Below are 21,223 nucleotides of genomic sequence, written 5' to 3'. Positions count from 1 at the left end.
AAGAAACTTAAGGTTCTGTCAGGAAGAAACATTAATTTACATTATATTATATTTGAGTTAATAACAATCGTGATTAAATGTTCATGTTATTTGGGGAAGTTATCACCGCTAAAGGCCCTACTGACAAAATGGGAAGAAATGAAACCCAAAAAATTAGTTCAACCAAACAATTCTGCTGATAGTCATTTATGTGAATTACTTAGCATTTATGCCTAATAATCATCTGCACCATTATGATTATGCAAACCATGAATAGACTCAATGTATCAGATTAACATTGCTCTTGGTTTTATTTAATTATAATAGCAAATTTCAGACATATATATTTACTCTTCATAATTTGTTACTCTTGCAGCATGGAAATCTGCTTAGAACCTTACAAAATTAAGGCAAATATTATTTTTAAAGAACATCTTGAATGAAAATTATGTTCTCAATATTAAGCTATTTATTTAGTATTTATATAGAATCTCTATTCTGAAGTGTAAATGTTTTGGCTCAAAATATATGAGAAATCTAAAACCAAAAGTATTCTTTTGCAGATGGGAACTTTCATAATATATCTACTTAAAATTAAGGTATCTTTTGAAGTTCTCCTGGGTAAATATTACATTACATTGATCTTCAAAACTGTGGGAAAATATTTCCAAAATTACCTCTTTAAATGGAAGAAATTAAATGTATTAGATGCATGAATTAAGAGATAACAGGAAACTGAATTAGATACAAGAGAAAATAAGGTTATGGGTGCAAAGGAAGATGAGATGAAGAGTGTGTACTTCATGTCTAAATACAGAGTGACATTTACTGTTCCAAGGAAAGAAACAGGGGAGGAAATAATTTGTTTTCATTGCATTTATGCATTTTTTGTCATACCAATAATAGTAATTCAGTAATGCTCCCAAAATAAATAGGATCTCTTCTCTCTCTCTGACTTTCTCATTCTCTTCATCTCTCTTTTTTTCTCATTTCCTCTTTCCCTCCCTCCCTCTCCTCATATGTGTAATACTGCATTTTGGTTATATGGAAAGGACATAATCTATTATAGAGGATGACTATATCATTTTTTTCTAATAAAGTTTTCTGCTCTTTACTAACTTCATGACCTTAAGTGAATTAATTGAATTGATGACTTTTTGTCCCTCTTTTATCAGAGCTTTTAGAAAAGTTTGCCAAATTTCTATGTTCTCTTATTTAAATCATTTGCTTATCTCCTCTTATCCAAACCACTGGTACCTTGTAGTTACCAAACTAATTTTCTCATGCTTCTGCTTTGTAATAGGCCATTGTTCCAAAACTGGTCTTTCTTACAAAGTTAAAAGTTGAAAAAGCAAGAGAAATCACGGCTAATTTCTTTTTTTCACCTCCAGTTAAGAATTTTGGTAACTTTCTTTGCACCTGTTAAGCAAGCACTCTGGGTTCAATGCAGGAGTAAGTTTGGGGTCTGGATTGGCATAATTTAGGGCATAAGGATGTAGGTGGTGGTTTTCTAAGCACATATTTAAATTTCCCTTATAGTAGTAAGTGTGTGATAAAGAACCATTCTGTTCTGTTGCATCTCAAATAGATTCATGCTGGTTGATTCATTTCCTAATCTAGGGCATTTACTTTCACTGAAATATGTTCACACTAGTTTAATAGAAATTATTAAATAAACACAATAATTTAAAAAATAATGTAAGAACATGTACTGCTCCTTACATGAATTATACTTTACAGTATTGCTTTTCTCTTTTTCTGCTTTTTTTTCTCTGCCGGTTTGATTTCATATTGGATATTGGATATAATCCTAAATAAAATAGGGGCAGTATAAGTAGGTAGTAGGGGTATAGTGCCTAACCATAACCTCATAGGCAATTATCTTTTAGTAACAGTTATAATGATAAAATGCTCCTCTACTCCTTCTAATGATGACATAGTTCTACCTCTTCCCAAATTGGTACAGAGATTGCCTCTGCTCCTGTGCCTGCTTCATTCAGAAGGACGATGTGTTAGAGGAAGGAGCCAAAAGATATGAAGATCAAGAACTAAGATGGAAATAAGAAAAGAATACTGAAAAAGTGCTACCAATGGGAAGTCAGATTGATCCTGCTTATCCGGCACTGGATAGGGTTTATATTTTCTGTCTTCTTGTTTGTTCTATGGTTTCCCTTCCTAAGTTAAATGTCCGTATCCCTTTTATTAAATTTTGGAGGTTTTTTCCTGAATTTAGGGCGTTTAAGTTTAAAGTTTAGGATGAATGCAGTTGTGTGTGTATATATTTAATGAATGTGTGTTTTTATATGTAAGCATAGGTATGTATATGTGCATCTGCATGTGAGTATATTTGTATGTGTGTTTACATATTTGCTAGTTTGTATTTGTATGTACATAAGAACAAATATGTGTTTGAATTTGAGTGTGTATGAATATTTATATTTTGGTATATCGGAAGACAAATTTATGAAAGAAGACAGCTTGTCTATATAATTGTTTAGTTTGAAAAAATGAGTTTTCTAACATATTCTGTGCTGGTCTATGTCAATACATACAATACAATACAACTGGTCTATGCCAATGCATTTTTATGTGCCTCAGGAAAATAATTTTAGGGTGAAGGGAAATTGACCTTGGACAGTTTTCCAGGGATTTGGACAATTTTCAGCCTATGTAATTAATTGTTTCTTATATGTTTTCTGGATCTGCTGTTTCAATTGAATGTGGAGTCATTTCCCTTTATCAGTAATTTTATTCTATCTGTGAATTTCTGTACCCAATTTTAATGGTGGCACTGTCTCATCAATCAGGAAAATGCTTCTATTCAATAGAAATTCACTAACTGTTTAGCAGCTTTAATTAGTGATCAAAAAGTTCTCAGTGAGACTTAGATGTAGGGTCTCATAAGCTGAAAAGTATTACAATTACTCTTTCTTCAGTGAAACTCATTCCAATATATTCAAATTCTTAGAACAAAGCTTGGCAGTGGTTATGAAACTACTGATAACAATAAGCTTTTAATATTTTTTCATACTTTTACTAGCAGAATGGTTTGCTTTTTACACTTCCTTTCTTTTTATCTGCATAAGGTGTAATTAATTATACAGAATTTCAACTCTCATTGTAGAGAGCTGGAAACCACATGTAGTTGTTCTTAATAGCTTGGATTCTTTTCCTGGTTAGCAGCCTAGGAACTTCTTTCCGGGAATCAAAAAACTGTCATGCCGAGTTGAACAGGATGCAAATCTGGCCTGAAGTTTTCTTACAATTGCTCTAATAACACGTACTGTTCCCCTACTCCTCAGGTTGCCATTAGGAATAAAAGCATATTATCTCAGTAGGATGCTGTTATCTCTCTGGTTACACAGCCTGCCTATAGACAGGGCCAGGCTTAAATCGGAACCTGAAACACTGTGAGACTACAAGGATGGAGATAATGACGAAGGGACTCCCAGTTTACATAACCTGGTTAAGAACAGGGAGCTCTGAAAAGAAAATATGGGTAAATTTTACTGCCTACTTTCATGTATAGAAAATTACATTACGTTTCCCCCTACTGTTATAACTTTGAAAACATTAAAATTTTCAAAGTTGTATTTTTCAAAGAATTTTTTTGAACTAGGTATCTAGGAGAGTAAAATTTAAGGAAGTAATGCACTCTAGAGTTACTCAAATATTTAATATGTAGCATACAAGCATTATTTGAGTACTCCTTCCTTTCTTTTCTTTCCTTACTATTTATAGTCTTTCTAGTGTCCTTTACTTTACTAAAAGTTAACATGCACTATGAGAAAAAAATTAGTGACTGAATGAGATTGGAAACATAAAATTAAACAAGAACATTCATAAATTAAGCTACATAATTTAAAAATGCATATCGTGGTCTCTCTGTAGTCATTAGGGATAGAAAGTTGACACTGAGCTTCCTAGTAGCCATTAAAAAGAGGTTCATTCAATAAAATCAGTAATAAAATAATTACGACTCCTCCAGAAAACAAAGTGTGAGAAATATTCTCCTGTAGATTATCATAAAAGGACTCTGTATTATGTAGTAAACTGGATTTTTTAAAAAATGACCTTATTTTAAATGTAACAGTATGTTTCCCAGGGCTCAATGTAAACTGGAAACATAATGCAGATACATCAGTTCTGCAAAAGGTGAGAATAATGCTGTCTTGGTACACAGGTCTCAAGTTTAGAATATTTAAAGGAATAACTGCAAACTGAAAAGCCTTAGGCCATATGGGGCTACAGATTTTTATTTAGTTAGTTCGAATGCCTGGGAATGAGTATTTCTCAAACTAACTGAAATAAAGTCCTAGTTTTGTTTTAAAATTCTTATCCATCAAGAATTTTGTAAAATATACTGAGAAATAAATTATTAGGAAAAATATATTTTAAAAGACTTAAAAATAGAAGTAAAGTATTTAAATTTGGGACCAATTTCCTTAGAGCAATAGTCAGTTCTCCGAAATGTACCAATCAATATAACTAAGTTTTTGGTGAATAGTAGATGGAGCAGGTCAAAGGTATGCTTCCTTATAAATTGCTAGGCAATAAATATTCTGTTGCTCTATTGAAGGATACACTATCTGTTAAATAATTACTGTCCAGTTGTGGGCAGATAATCTTTTACTAGACCAATTTGCTACACTGGGCCATGATCTTGGGGGGTAGTCACCCTAGCTCTACACAAAGGTAAGTTCTCCCAGTATATGATTACTAGTCTGACTACAGTGCTTAATAGCGCCAGCAAACCATGCAACCTCTCTGAATTATAGTTTTCTTATCTACTAATCTGTCTCAACAGCCTTTCCCAATAACTCCTCAAGGTTAGGGTTAGATTACGATTATTGAATTTAATAAAGATTGCAGTAATATAGATGTGTGTCAATACTTTGGAATAATGCAAAATGTTATTTACCAAAATTAGGTTGTTTACACACATACACTCAAATGTTCATATTGCCAGGAATTAAAAATATGTGAAATAATCATCTCTAGGCACTGTTAGAAAGTGCCTAATATGTAGACCTACCTAATGGGAATTCTCTCATTCTTCCACTCACAATTTTTTTTTAAAATCAGGTTTATTGAAATATTTGCAAACAGATTATTAATCTTTTTAAAGTGGCAAGTTCTATGAATTTTGACAAAGGCCTACAGACCACCAGTGAATATCAAGATAAAGCACAGTTCCATCACCCCCATAATCTTTCTTCTTGTCATTTTAAAATCAGCCTCTACTTCCTACCCTAACCCCTGGGAACCACTGATACGTTTTCTGTTCCTAAGTTTTTATTTTATTTTTTTAATGTCATATAAATGTAATTGCGCAGCATGTAGCCTTTTGAGTACAATTTTTCACTGGGCAGTAGTTCAATCCTTTTTATTGTTAAGTAGTATGCCATTGTATGAATATACCAGTTTGTTATTTATTCTGCAGTTGATGGACAGTTAGGTTCTTTCTAGTTATTGGCAAGTATGAGTATTCATTCACACTTAAATATTCATTATGTTCGTATGCAGAAACACATGTTCATTCTACTTGAGCAAATACCTAGAAATGGTATTGCTGGGTCATATGGTATCTGTATTTTTAACTTTATAAGGCACTATTAAACAGTTTCCAAAATTGCAGTACCATTTTGCATCCCTTCCAGCAATGTACCAGTGTTCCAACTGGTCCACATTTTCATTCGGACTTGGTAAGGTCATGTTTTTGTTTGTTTGTTCTGTTTTTGTTTTGCTTTAATAGCTATACAGTGATATCTTACTCCACTTTTAATTTGCTTAATTTTCTTAGTAATTATCAGTGTTGAACATCTTTTCACTACTTTTTTTGCCAACCACATATCTCCATTGTTAAAATGTCTGTTCAAATATTTTGCAACTTGTTTTATTGGGTTATTTGATTTTGTTCATTGAATTGTGATAATTCTTTATATATCCTGCATATCAGTCCTTTATGATACGTATTTTGTAAGTATTTTCTTCCATATTCTGTTGTTATTGGGTGGAGTATTCTATAATTATCAGTTATGTCAAATTGGTTGAGGACATTGTTCAAGCCATCTATACAGTTACTGATTTCTACTCGTTCTATTAACTACAGAGGAGTTGTAGTCATCAAAAAAATCCACAGTTGTGGACTTATCTTTTTATCCTTTCAGTTTGATCAATTTTGCTTCTTGGATTCTGAAACTCTGTTCTTAGCTGCATACATATTTGGGATTGTTGTTGGTAAATTCATCCACTTATTACAGAATTTGTGATCTGTGATAATATTTCCTTTCACTTCTCACCTTCATTTCAATCTCTCCTGAACTTTCAATTTTTCTGCCATTATTCTCCATCCTTTCATGCAGATTGCCCACTTTTTCCTATTCAGTTCTTTAATACGTTAGTCATAGTCCCTGTTTGATAATTTCAACTCCTGGGTCATCCCTAAATCTGGTTTTGTTCATTGCTTGAAGTTGATAATGGGTTTTTTTTTTTCCTTAAGTTTTTGTATATCTTATAATTTTTCAATTAAATGTCAAATATCAAGTGCAAAATAATTGGGAATGATGCCAATCATTTATACCTAGAAACAGAGTATCCTCTTGCTACTCTAAAGTCATTAGTTTGGGGCATTGAGTTCAGCTAGTCAAGAGCTGACCTTTAGGGTGCCAAAGACTTTACATTCCTCTAGCCTTGTGCTTAGGATATGGGATGTGAGCTTGAATAGACTGGGATTTTGTGTTTTATCTGAAGTGGCAGCCAATCCCTTACTCTGCACCTGTTTTGCCAACAGGCTCCCTCCTGTCCCCCACCCTGCTTCCAACATTTCTCATAAGTACCTGGTGGAAGTCCACATAAAAGCCCCAGTGGGTGACATCAGATTACCCTTTTGTCAGGGATTACCAGAGTTTCTAAACTGTCAGTCAGTCTTTGGCAATTTGTAACAATTTTAGCTTTTTACAGAATTTCTTGTTAGATAATTTAGATAATAATTTTTATCATCACTTGTATGACAGCCAGGTCCTATTCTATTCTCTGCCACATATGACACTATCCCCATGACTCATTTCTCAGTGGAGGAACCTATCATTTCCTGAAAACCTAGATATTTGCCCAGTGAACTCAGTTGTACAACAGTTTTAACAAAAGTTATGGTTTTGTAGTTCATCTGGCTTTGTCTTGTGAGGCTTAGATTGACACTCTTTCCAGTTTTGTTCATCCTGGTTAAAAGAGGAACTCCTCTTGTTCATGAGTTTTAATTCTTGTGGAAAAAATGTTATACCACTATGATTTAATAATTATTAAAACAGATAACTTCTTTTCTAAGTACTTACTTCATATTGTCATGGAAAGTATGATTCTAATTAGCTCTTCAGTGCTCATTATATGCTTCTTCCTGCATTACTATATAATATTCTGAAAGTTCCAAAATTCTCCAAGTTGCTGATTATCAGATAGGATTATCTAATTGTCACTTGCTAATTGTCTATTTGGGAAATAGAATCATTTTATTTGTTACAAGCTGAAATGATTGTGTCTTCTTAAATTCTTAAGTATGGAGAAAATGTAACATTTGTTGAATGAAAATTTACAGTGCCAGTCAGTTTTAAAGATTTCTACATATTATCTAAGTCCACATTCAAAATAATTAAGCAAAGTTGTTACGTAATAGGAAAAAGCATCTTAGATATACTAAGAAATTTGGCTTTAATCTCTCAGCTAAATCGTTGATATTGTCTTTGTTTAATTAAAAACGTGAAATGTTACTTAATGTTTAATTAAGCATTACTTTGCCATTAAAAGTCATGGCCAAAACTGCAATGACTTTTGCACCAATTGAATAGTTAACTCAATAAACAAGTAAGAATTTAAAACCAATGTCTGGTTACAGCTCCGTGGTTTTCTTTTTCTTCTATGTAATGCAATGTTTCCATGGAGCCCTATTATGACATAGGTAAATATTTGTCTTTATTATTCTAGAACTTGCTACTTTGCCGCCTCTTATCTCTATAGTATCTCTGTGTTTTTCTGTTGTTTGATATCTTCCTCTTTTCTTCTGCACAAGATTGCCACCGACATGCTCCAAGCAAGCCAGTCATTTCCTGACTTTCCATGCTTCCCATAAAAACATATCTTTCTTTTGTTTCATTCATTCCAACCTTTTTATTCTCTGAAATGACGCACATATTTTATAAGTTCTAAGGTATTCACCTGTTAATGTTGCCATTAAATAACAAGGCAGTGTAGTGACAAAAAAGTTACAAAAACCTGTTTTATATGAAGAAAACAGCAAAACATTGGCTAATCAAAGTCTAAGAATTTAGAATTCTTAAATTTCCAAAATGGCTCTGGAAAAAAAGCAGAAAAATACAGCCCTTGAAGTGAAGTGAAGATACAGCCAGTCCTTAGATAACCAACAAATACAGAATAAGAGCCAGAGAACCCATCACTTTATCTGATCCTTCAAGTTCACTGCACAGAAGGAAAGGGCAGCTGTCCCTTAGAGACAGTCCTTTTGTTTATGTTTTTGTTGTTTTTAGAATATAAGTAAGCAATAAAAGTCGGAAGAAATTGGAAAATTTGAGAAAAGAGGAAGGGGAGAAGTGCACCAGATTTCAGGGTTGGCAGCACTGGAGATAATGAGAATAATGATTAGGTGGGGTAGTGACAGAAACCGCAAAGGTAGGTATGAGCAGCAGGCATCTATCTGAATGCAAGAGAAACAAAAAACTATGACAAAGAAATAAAGAAAGAACATCTGTCCATCAGGGGAGAGAAAGGGACATGTATTCATCTTCAGTCTACCTCTTTGAAAAAGGGGAAAGGCAAGATGCTTTGAAATTTCTAATGCAGTGTTAGAATAGAAGTCAATTCTGGATAATATAAATAAGTGACTCCAAACCTTTTGATAATTAAACAAAGCCTTACATTTAATTTTGTGACCCTCTCTTCGATGTCTAAAAGTATAAAAAGCGATATAAAATCTTAAAGTTTCACTATAAATGCAAAATTTTAAATGTTTTGGGATGTCTCAAAACTAGGAATGAGTAACAGGATATGAATATTTACATGACTATAAGTAAAACAATGGTCATTAAGAAATTTTATAAATTATTTCAGCTCAAATATTCTATACATCTTCCATTCAGTTATTCCTCATGGGACATAATTGTCTGAAATATCTGAAAGTAAATTCAACATTAACAGACACTGTTACTTTCAGTTCATCTCTACTAGCATTTATTGGATACTCACCATGCTTCAGTTGGGGTGGTAGGCGCTAGGAGAACAAAGAGTAATAAGCAACAAGGTTTAATTTCAGAGTAATCCAGTCAGGGAAACATAAATATATAAGGCCAACATGATGTTGTAAAGGCATAAAATGGTACAAATGAACCTCAATACAGAGAAAGGCATGTGTCCAAGCCTAGCGCATAGGAGATGACTATTAGAGATGACAATTATTCTCAGTCTTGAAAAAATTAAGCATATTAAAGCAGCATCGCACCTTTTTGTTTTGATTATTTAGGAAAATTTTGACACCTTTCAAACTATAAAGCATTGGAGAAACATTACGTCCATGGGAAACATGTAATAACGCATTTTTGCTTAATGATTTTGATTTACAATACACTATAATTACAAAAAATATATAGTTAATATATTTTGTGGTTTAGGCTCAAATTTTTACTTCCTGATAGAAATTCTTAATTCTTTAACATGCCCTATGCTGTAACCTATATAGGTTATAGTCAGGAATTACTAATTAAGACTCTAATATTGCAGTTTAAATACAATATATTTGCTCCAAAAGCTTCCTTCTTATTTTCTTAGTGACAGGTTCATCAATCTCAGGTAAAAAAAACTTTAATGCATTCCATCATGAGGAAATAGCAAGGATGAACATATATCGTATCACAGACAAAAAGCCTATCCAAACAGTCACTTATTGAAGTCTTTCCTCACTATTGGGAGACAATTTCCCATGGGTCTTTCACATTTCTGCACATCTTATGAAAGAATCATTGACTGCTTTTGTTTTGAACTATTTTAAAAAGATGTTTGTAAAGCAGACAGCCTTAGAGGACAGAAATAGCATCTTCTGGAACAAAGGAAGGCATGCTTATTGCCCATTATAAAAGGATAGCATTCCTTAAATTCAGGGTCTTTTTGTTTGTAATGTGTATACTTCATGTTGCCTTGTGGAAATCGGGACCCAGGGAACAGGACAAAAAATATTGATATTTTTGCTACTGCTATTGTTGTGAAAAATAAATTGTCCTTCATCTCTGACCTAGGAGTCTATTGTTTTCTACCAGCATCCATTCAACTGTGGCAGGTTTTCATGTTAACTTGTGAGCAGGGAAAACTCTCTGACCCTTCAGAGGTTTTTATAACGTTAGAGATGAGGATGGGAAGCTGACAAATCATGGCTTTCTGGAATAGGAAAGATGAGAGCCCTGCAGACCTATTAAATATCCAAAGTTAATTGGGTTATGCCATGAACCACCACCACATCACTTGAAACTAATAGTACGTATGAAGTCTCTCTCCTTCCCTTCTCTCTGATTCGTCTCTGTCCCTCTACCATGACCTCGTTTATTTAAATAGAAACATAACTAGGGTCAGGGTATCCATATCCCCAATAAATATCAAAGGACATATGCACTCATCCATGAATGTTGGGAAATTTCAGGAAGATAAATATTTGAGAGAAGTCTGTAGGAATCAGTAACATAGATGTTTACAAATTATATGGGCCACTAGGCAACAGACAGTCCTTAACTTCTTTCCCTTTTAATGAGGAGGAATCAAGGAGGTCATTGCAAGCTAAATAACAAAAATAGGTAAAGTATGGATGCCAGAATTTTTCTCTAAATGGAAGAAGTTCCTTGTCTGAGACTGGAATCTGGAGTCCAATCTCAGACCTGCAGCACTGTAACAACTAATACTAAGATTTGCACTGGGTAGGCAGAAGCTTCTACCTTCTTTCAGACAATAGTTAAGAGTAATGTGTACATATACTGAGTGTGAAAAGGGGAACTCCATAACCAGAAACCAGGTGAATCATTAGAATTTTGGCTCACAATGGAAAGGAGGGGTTATGGATCATATTGCTTCTCAAGGAATCACGGTAAATGATGCATTGACTTACAGCTAAATCTCTCCTTCATGTCAACCGTAGGTCCACTTGGAAGTAATGAGAAAATCTATCACAGCTTTTTGCAGTGGGACTTTGCTGCTATAAGAAAACTTTACTCCTCTTGAGGAGATTTTTCGGAGACAGAAAAGCTCCTGTGGAAAACCACAGATAAGGCATTGACTAGTATTTGGGCTCTTACTGGCCTGGATTGTGTCTAGAATTCTGATAAAATTGACCCACTAGAAAATTGAGAAAGAGACCCAAAGAAACCTAGGTACATTCTTGAGGTTATCAATATGGTGCAGAGAAACTTCCCTATCCTTGATGCTGAAACTGGGAGAGCTCAACAGATATAAGATAATGGGGCAGCTAATGCTCCAAATTAAGGTGGATCCTTTAAAGTCACCACTGTGTCAGCCAAGACTGAGTCAGCCAGAGGTCACAAACCCCATACCCTAGCAAATACAGCAAGGTATCTGTGGCTTCTGAGTCAAGGGATTCCCAAGGATGAAATAGACGGTGCCAGCCTCAAGAGTCCTGCTCCCAATATAGAGTATTGGGTGGACAACAATATTCTAAGTTAATTTGGTTACGCCATGAGCCACTGCCATATCATTGAAACTGGGATAGTACATATGAAGTCTCTCTCCTCCCTTGCCCTCTGATTCTTCTATGCTCCTCTCCCATAATCTCAGCTTATTTAAAGAGAAACATGACTACAGGTCAGGGTATCCCTATTCCCAATGGGTATCAAATGACATATGCACCTATCCAAGAATGTTGAGGAATTTCAGGAAAATAAAGGAATAAAACTTTTAGGATATTTGGACATGGACACACAAGTCACTTTTTAAACTGGATTTATAGAAAGAAAAAGATTGTCTGATTTAGCTAATGGGGTTTAAGCAGGATTCACAGTGGGAAAGGCAAGCTAACATGATCTCATGAGTGGAGCCCTTTGGGGCAATTCAATGTACTGTTGTTTTTTCTATATCCGATTGTATAGTAATTAATATATTAAGTGCTTATACTTCATCATCAGTTAAGTCCCTGGGGAGATTATCACAATTGGGAAAGGCCAAATGTAGTGAAGTGTTAATGGGACACGTAAATCACTTTCTGGTCTTGTTCTCTACTTCATCCCAGATGATCCAACAAAAACAGTATAAAGAAAAAGAGAGGCCGGGCGCAGTGGCTCACGCCTGTAATCCCAGCACTTTGGGAGGCCGAGGCGGGCCGATCATGAGGTCAGGAGATGGAGACCATCTTGGCGAACACGATGAAACCTCGTCTATACTACAAATACAAAAAAACAAAAACAAAAACAAAAAAAACCGGACACCTGTAGTCCCATCTTCTAGGGAGACTGAGGCAGGAGAATGGCGTGAACCCGGGAGGCGGCGGAGCTTGCAGTGAGCGGAGATCGCACCACTGCACTCCAGCCTGGGCGACAGAGCGAGACTCTGTCTCAAAAAAAAAAAAAAAAGAAAGGAAAAGAAAAAGAAAAAAGAAAAAGAGAAGAGAAAAATCACGCCTTGATTGCAGACTCGAAGGGAACATGGGCGCTAAGAGATGCAGTATTTTAATACAGCAGCACTGTACGATCAGTGAAACAGGGTAATAAGAGCTAGATTTAGAAGAGATTATCACTAACTGAATCAAGTTGTTAGTCTCACAATCCCAACTATCCATGTAACTGAATCCATTGCACAGACTAAACTCTTGGTATGCTGTCTTGGACTGTGCCAATGCCAGCTTTTCTATACCACTGGCTTCTGAAGACAAAGATCAAGTCACATTCATGTGACATAGCCACCAATATACATCTGTAGTAACCTCCCAAGTTACTACAGGTTACTCTCAGGGGTACCAAGATTCCTCTGCCATTTGCCATCAGTAGTACATAGGTCAGCATGAATGTCCCTACTCTCTATGGTGCAAAGCTTTCACTCTACAGATGATGTCCTGTTAATGAGCCAGTCAGGAGCTTCCATTGCAATGGTCTCGACTGTGGTGTTAACACACTTCTATCAACCATGGCAGCTGATAAATTCTGAAAAAAATATCAGGGTTCCAATTGTCAAATAAAGTTTCTTGGGACTATATGAGCAGATTCACAATGTTCAATCCTTCTGGTAGTCAAAGAAAAACTGCAGGCCTCTTCATCCACAACAAACAAAAACAATGTTCAGGATCTTATTGGAACCTTTGGGTATTGGAGATGCTTTGTTCTTCACTTGGAAATTCTACTCGGACTTCTATATTAGCTGGTCAAAAAAATCAGCATCTTCTGAATGAAGCATAAACCAACACACTGTGTTAGCAGGCTGTGGCCTTCTCGTGACATTTGGGGTCCCACATCCCTAATTAACCTGTGAGCTACCGGTTTCTGTGACTAATGATTTTTCTAATTGGAGCCCCGGGAAAATGTAAGCAACTTCCATTCACAGGAGCCCTTTGGGATTTTGGACAGATCACCTCCTTAACACACAGGATATACTTCTACCAGGTACACCTCAGTTGAAAAGTAGCTATTAGCTTACTATTGGGCTCTTGTCAAAACTGAACTCCTGTTCCTGAAGACCCTATGACTATCTGGCATACTATTTTCATTTTGGGGTGTACCAATTCAGATTCAATGACAAACAAAGAAAAAAAGGGGTCCTATGAACCTTGTTTATCAAATAGAAAGAGTATATTCCAGCTTGTAGCTCGCCTGGCTTTCCAGTGGCATCTCAGCTTTACATGAAAAAGTGGTTCACTCAACTGTTGCAAGTGCCTTAAATTTAACTCTCTACCAGCCCTTCCATCCCACACCAGACAGCTCGGACCATGATTTGATCTATATTCACCTTAGCCACAGCAAAAAATCCACTGGAAATAGAGGAGATGGTCTCAGCTTCTGCCTTTCCCATGTGATACCTGTCAACACCTCCAGATGTCTTTCCCACTCCCATTTCTGTAACTCTTGCTTAACCATTCAGTGCAGACAGACAAACACTATTAAGCTGTTGTTTTAGACAAATAGGACAGGTTGGATTGACTGCCTTCATGCAGCCTTTTCAAAACAAGGAGTACAACCAGTCACTCATACTTAACTTAGTGGGTTAAATTAATCTCAGACCCTTTTGGACCCTTGAAAGTCAGCAGGAATTGACTAGTGAAATAGCTCAGTTGGCTCCCTACGGTGACACATCATTATCATTAACACCTATGTCTTGTAGCTCATCTCATGTCACAGATTTCCCCATTTTTCCCTGAGGCTCTCTAATCATATTACCCATGTAACTCAGTCACTTTCTTCACACAATGAATGTCATGAAAACATAAAGTAGTAAAGAATTCATAAAACAGTCAACAAGTTAGAGGTATATTTTTCTCTCTTATGTAAAAATCAAATACTTTATTTTTTTTCCCTTGGTAAACCAATATTGAACATAAATGAACCAGATCTTTCATGGGCGTAAGCTGTTCCTATTATAGCATAATTCAGGCACCTTCAGAAGCTGTTTGAGGCCATTATTTTTTCCAATAATGTAAATATTATAAACTTTGTCTAGGTATAAAAGTAATTATCCAGTCCATGTTCTAGGTCAGATGACATGTAGTACATATTATTTAAATGCTGCCATATACTTCTCCCAAATTACTTAATGAGTATATGTTTTATCATCCCAACTATATGTCATCCTCCTTTTCTATCACTGAATAGAAACTGTTCAATAAACATTCACCAGAGTAAATAAAATATAGATAATTACAAATACCTTTTAAGGTTGTCTAACTTATTAAAGTGGTTTTAAAGCTTTTGATTATGGAATAGATATTACATATACTGTTCATAACCTCCTTTCCTGCATCCTCTCAATGTACCTCTCTGTGAATATTCCTTGAAGATTTAAGTTTCTTAAAAGGTAAGCATTTCCTACTTACTGTAAAAGTATATACTTAGTTACATTTCCATTAACAGATTACCCTGTGACCTCCAAGGACTGAATCAACCACTGAATTTGTTAGTTTGGGACTACCTACGTTCATTCTCCTAATAGGTTCCTGCATTGTCAAAAAAAAATATATATATATATATATATCTGTCAGAGTTAAAATTAATATAGAAAGCAATGGAAACTTGCTTTTTTTAAGGAACTAAATAATTTTTGTTGTCAAGCCTTAGCCACAGCATGCCTAGATCCATGTTATACAAGACAGATTTTTATTCATTTTTGGTCTTTTTGAGTTTTTCCTGAACACCCTTGTTTAATACCAAGGTGACATCCTTAGTTTAAAGCAGCTGGTGTCTCATCACTCCTTTCTATTTGTTCTTGCTGGTTTCTCCACTTAAACTTTAAGCGGCTTGGGGTCAGAGCTTAAATCATACTTACTCTTGTGCCTGCCATCATCACTTCAGTTCTTGCCCCATAGGCCCTCAATAAAGGGAGGCTGAATTACACTCTAAAGAAACTGCGTCAGGGAAGCCCTAGAGATGTAGTTTTCCTTTCAGCCAAATTTGCATCTTAATGCGCTATAAGAAGACCAATGCCTAAGATCAACGCCTCAGCTTTTGAACCAGACACCCAGCAGTACAAGATCACTGATTCCCCTAGTTTACATCAATCCAGCCACGTTTAGATAATACAGTATTGTTCCAGAAAATGTAATTGAGATATCAAAATATGTCACCATGTTATTCTTCCTAGATGAAATCATGGTGATGAGCCACCATCACCAAGAATACATTTGAGAGCTTATTTTTTACGCAGTAATGATGATGGTTTCCCATTGATCCCTCTGGCTATCAGTGAAGAGAAAGCTAAAAGTGCCAGGATTTTGATCTGTGGGCCTGGAATTTTGTGAAACAAATTTACCTTCCCTGGCCACCTGAGCAATTCACAGTCTATGGAGGTAAAAAATTAAAAATAAATAAACATATGGATATGAAACTTTCTCTGTGATGACATAAATATTGAATCAGCAGGGAAATGAAACAAGTGTATTTTGTTTACAGAAACTAAAATCTGTTTTTTAGGAGTATTTTTCAGTCAATTGTCTATAAAAGTTTATATGGAAGTGTCCATGACATGCTATTAACATGAAAAGCCTTACATTGCATAAGTGAGGAATTTCTAATAAAAATTGTGCAAAAATGTTAAAAGATTTTTAAGTGGGCTAGTTGAAGTTTAATTTTTAAATATTTCCCAAGCTTTAACCTGAAGGTGGGAGTGAATGAAGAAGTCTGGTTGACTGATTACCTTTAACTATGGTGTGTTGGAAGACTAAGCATTGAGACGGTCCTTGAAGAAGAACAGACCTTTTATTTCATTTTATTTTCAGATTTCTTTAACATTAATACTAACTTCTCCTTTATTAATATCTTAAAATAAAAGAAGTGGGAAAAGTTTTTTTATTTTATAGAAAGACAAATACAGCAAGGAGTCAGGAGACCAGGATTTGAACTCTGTTTCTATTAACTACTCTGCAACCTTGAGCAAGTCATTAGTAGAGTAATAGAAATGGAATGCTCTCTATATTTCTAATCGACAACTCAATGCTGTGAATCTATTAAGAATGCCAAGCATCCCATATACAGCTAAATGAATAAAATTGTGTTTTACACAATCAGTCACAGGTAAAAAATCACACAATTTAAATGTTTTTGTCAGGAATTTTAATTGTACATTAGAGTTTATGAGAGTATCACTTTATAGCATTGTTGTAAAACTTTGGTTGAATCATCACGTTTATTCTGAAATATTCATTTTACATATTTGCTCTTTGAGAATGCGTTCTGCTGAATACTCCCTCCGGAATGCAAGATAGAAAGCAAAATTATGAACATTTATGTAATAATTTTATATTTACAAGTGTCATTTGGGGGTTATTTGAATTTGTAAAATTTGCATTTTATAATATAGACATGAATTTATAAATAAAATGCAAATACTTATAAAAATGTAATAATGCACCCACCACAATGAAAAAGAAAATATAAAAAATATATATTAAAGTATAAAAATATTTTATGTGGTTATCCTTTGACTGAATCCCTTTGCCTTCATAAGACACTAAATTGTTTAGCTCTGTATCTAATATTGTAATTTTAGGTATGTGTGAGGTGTGAGTATGTGTGCTTTTTTTCAAGTTATTTTTATAAATTTGTCTATAATTTTATTTAGTTCAATTCATCAATTAGATTACACAAAATAGTTTGCCTTTGATGCTCAGATTTTACTAAATAAAAGTAATAAAAGACTTTATTTTTAAAAACTTGTATTTTTATTGCTATAATTAAGGAGTCATATCCTAAAATTCAAGCGGGAAAACAGTTGTTATCCCAAATTCCAAAATAATGGAACTTGTATTTAGTTACTTTAATTTGATTAAATAATTTAAGCCAGTCTCCAAGGAGTTGAAGTCTTTCCCTCTGTGTCTCCCTTCCTGCAGCTTTCTCTTCCTCAACCATTCTTTCTCTTCATCACACACAAGGCAAAACATGGTTTCACAAGGAACATTCAACTAACAACAACTTGTTGATAGAATAATCTATATAATTTCCATAATTTTAAATTTCTCTTTATAATGTTTAATTTATATTTAACATTGCAAATACTTAATTTAAACCATCATCCTCTAGGTGGCATATGATTATGAGCATTATAAGATACAGTTCAATGGTACTTAAAGATATTCCATTACAATATTGGTGTGCCTTACCTCCCCATATGTTATATTTAACTGCTTAGTCTGTCTTACTAATGACAATGACCTTAAATCCTGGCAGATCTTCTTGACTTTCAGCTCACCAGTAATTCTTTATAGAAATTCTTGCCATAATTTTTGGCTGACTAGTTATTTGCATTCTCACAGATAATTCTGAGACGTTGTTAGTATTTTCATGTTAATTGGAATTATGTTACAATACATTGACTTTAATTTATCATTAACATAATTATGGGCAACAACTGATCAAAATATTACTCCTTGCTTTCAGTTTAGGATGTATCAATCCCAATACAGATTAATTACTGTTGGACATACTGTGCATAGTAGTCACCCTACTGTTACCCAAATGTTAAATATATGTACGGAAATAATCAAATAATCTTTTGATTCAGCTCCTGACATACCTACTATCTTCATGTCATGGCCACATGTGGATATTTGCAGCAACTGCAAATTTAAATACAGCTTTGAATGTTCTTAGTCAAGCCCTAAATATAACCGACTAAAAATTTCAAATTTAGAAAACCAACAGTAAAGTCATTATTCACAGCCCCTCTTGGCTTTTAGTGCAGCTATCCACATTTACTTAAACCACCCCTTGTCAGTGGACTTGCTCAGTGCATTTTTGCCTATGTCTATACAACAGGGAAATAAAAGCTCAGATGCAGTTTGAATGAAAACAAACCAACAAAAATTCCTGACATTGGAGAAGTTATTAAGGCAATATTCACTAACAAATTCCCTAGATGATGGTTCAACTTTCCTTTCCTATTTCTTGTATAGCCTGAGACTTGCTCCTTTAAGGTGATGAAGCATACATCTCTCTCCACCAACTGCAAGAGCAAGAATGGCACTTTAATTCGTATTCCCATCAAATTATAGTGATAATAATATCAGGAAATTTATATTGACACAATGGGCCACCTTTTAAAGTTCCTAACCTTTATTTCTGGATATACTTATCCATATTGCTTAGAACACAAGCCCTATGACCAAGGGTTCCGTGGAGTAAAATGCCACTTTGAAATGAATGCCTTTTTATCATTTCTCTAAAATATTAAACCATAAATTGTGTGGGGTAGTTTTGTTTTTAAGATTTCAATACATGAGAAATTGAGAGCACAAATTTTATTATTTAACTGACCCCTCCCGATGTTCACTTATTCCTCCATGCCCCTTGCTCATATTCATTCATTGAACACAACTCTATTTTCTCGCACTCCAACTAGAAATAATAAAACGGTAAACATGGTTTCAGAAGAAATGACTACTACCCTAAGAAAACTTCTACAGGAATACCGTCTGGTGCTAAGATACTACACAACTCCAGAAGCACCCAAATAGTGCAGGAGCTTCTTGGTACAACGTTTTCTAATCCTCCTATATCCCTGTTTTAGCCACTACACCTAAAGAAAAATAAGAGCTTTGGCTGATTGCAATTTCAAAGAAGATTTTAAAGGGTAAGTTTGGTGCTACTCTCATCTCCTTCAAGAAAAAGCTTCTTATCCTCAAGCGTTGCTGAGCTTTTAATAGTGTTGTTGCTGAAAGAGATTCCCCGCCCAGGCAGGTGCTCCGTTCTTAACCTGGAAGTAAGACCAATTCCGCAGGAACAGGTAAAATAGGTGTGTTTCCTGTACTCAGCTAAGACGCCTCTCAATGAACAGAACAAACCTAAGCAATGCAAATTGCTCTGCGCTTTAAAACAACAATGACAAAAAGTTTGGTTCCAAAGGGTTTGTTTTCTGTCTTTATTTTTTCATGCTTGATCATACCCTTAACAGCCCAGGTACTGAGTAACACATAAAGTAACTGTACAGAAGCTAGGATCACAGCGTGTCTGTGTCAATTTCCTGAGGTGACTGTCAGAAAATCTGGAGAGGCACCATTGTGTCGAGGGAATGAGGTCAGAATTCACCGAGGACCATTCAGCCTGGGAAGGAATAGGACGGGGCAGTGGGGCTCGCGAGCCAGGCTTTGAGAAAGGCGAGAAGGTGGGTCAGGGAGGACTTTGTGGAGAAGGCTTTGTCAGCGCGAGATCCGGTGAAGGGTGGCAGATGGGGGCGTTTGCGCACTGGCATAAGGTAGGAACGCAGGGACGGTTAAGAGTAGAGATGACCCTGTTTGGGGTGACCAGAGGGTCGGGGCCATCTACTGCTGCTGCTGGTGTGGCAGCCTGGGGGCTGGAAGGTGAGGCGGGACTGCGAGCTGCAGGCAGCTGTTCCCGAGAGGGAGAGGGGTTCAGGTTGCCAGCAGGTGGAGTTGAAATCAAACATCCCTTTGGGGACCACAGAGCAGCACCCTCCCTGGACCCTCTGCCTGGAGGACGGGGAAACACAGCAGCTGGTTTGGGGTGCCTCCCAAATCAAAAGATGTTCTCTCCGCGCCAAGCTTTGAAGCCCGACCCCCTGCACTCTCCCGCCTACTCACCGGTCCTAGGGGTAAAGCGCCATCCGGGGCGCTCGCGAGGGCTGCGCGGCGCAGGAGGCAGGCAGGGCCAGGCGGCGGTGGCGGCGCTGTCCTAAGAGCGCGACGGGAGCTGGGGGACACCGAGGCGGCGACAGCGACGGGGGCGCGGGGAGCTGCAGGGGAGAGCAGTGAATCTGGAGCTGCTGCGCCGCGCGCGCTCTCTGCCCATCTCCGGCTTCGCTGAAGCTGCTACAGCTACTGCCGCTGGAGGGGAGGGGGGCGAGGGGGAGGGGAGGAGGCACGCGGTAGGGAGGGACGGAAGAGCAGGAAGGGTGGGGGGTGAGCAAGGGGAGAGGGGGAGCTGGTCGCCCAGAGTTGAGGGGGTGGGGAGGGTGGCGCGCAGGAGCACAGCAAAGGTTCCCACCAGATGAGCTCAGGAGGGGAAATGGAAGATGAGGCCATGGGTCTCTCCCTCGTCCTCCTTCTACCCTACCCTCCTTCCCCCTTCGCGCCCTTTCCTTGGGCTCTTCCTCTCGTGGCTCAGGCTGGGGGTTACCCAAGCTTGGCAGCAGCCGCGGCTTCAGCGCGCTGGTGCTAGTGCTGAGTCGGGGAGGCAGCAGCTACAGCTCGCCGCGCCACCGGCCTGTGGCACCTGTGCGCGCACACCGCCGCCCGCTCCATTGCGGCGGCTCTTGGACCAGGATCCTGTAGCCTATCGCCCTCCTTCTCTCCGCTTTCTGGGCAGATTATGATCCTACATGTGCATCCGTGACATCTGTATAGTCCCCCTTTGGTGTTTGTTTCCCTGGACGCTCTTTGGCACCGGCTGTCCCGCCAGAAGGCGCCAGCAGGGAGCTCAACGCCGGCAACCATCGCCTGCCCCTTGGAGCTGTTGCCTGGGCAGTGGTGGCCTTGGTTGTTTACCGCCGGGGTTGACCAGCTAAAGAGGTAAAAAAAAGAAATACATACATATAT

The 21,223-nt window shown here is 36.8% G+C and overlaps 1 protein-coding gene across 1 annotated transcript in view; it reads right to left on the bottom strand.

Annotated features, from left to right (window-relative positions):
* The window catches only part of FUT9 (fucosyltransferase 9), a 201,693-nt gene extending 181,180 nt beyond the window's left edge, over positions 1–20,513 (bottom strand). The window contains exon 1 of the mRNA XM_033234651.1: positions 20,270–20,513. The gene's annotated coding sequence lies outside the window, so the exon portion shown is untranslated. The remainder of the gene's footprint in view (positions 1–20,269) is intronic.
* Between the last annotated feature and the right edge of the window lie 710 nt (positions 20,514–21,223).

Source organism: Trachypithecus francoisi, unplaced genomic scaffold (genome assembly GCF_009764315.1).
Source record: "Trachypithecus francoisi isolate TF-2019V2 unplaced genomic scaffold, Tfra_2.0 Lachesis_group15, whole genome shotgun sequence".
Lineage (NCBI taxonomy): Eukaryota > Metazoa > Chordata > Mammalia > Primates > Cercopithecidae > Trachypithecus > Trachypithecus francoisi.
This window is presented reverse-complemented; position numbering and strand designations above follow the sequence as displayed.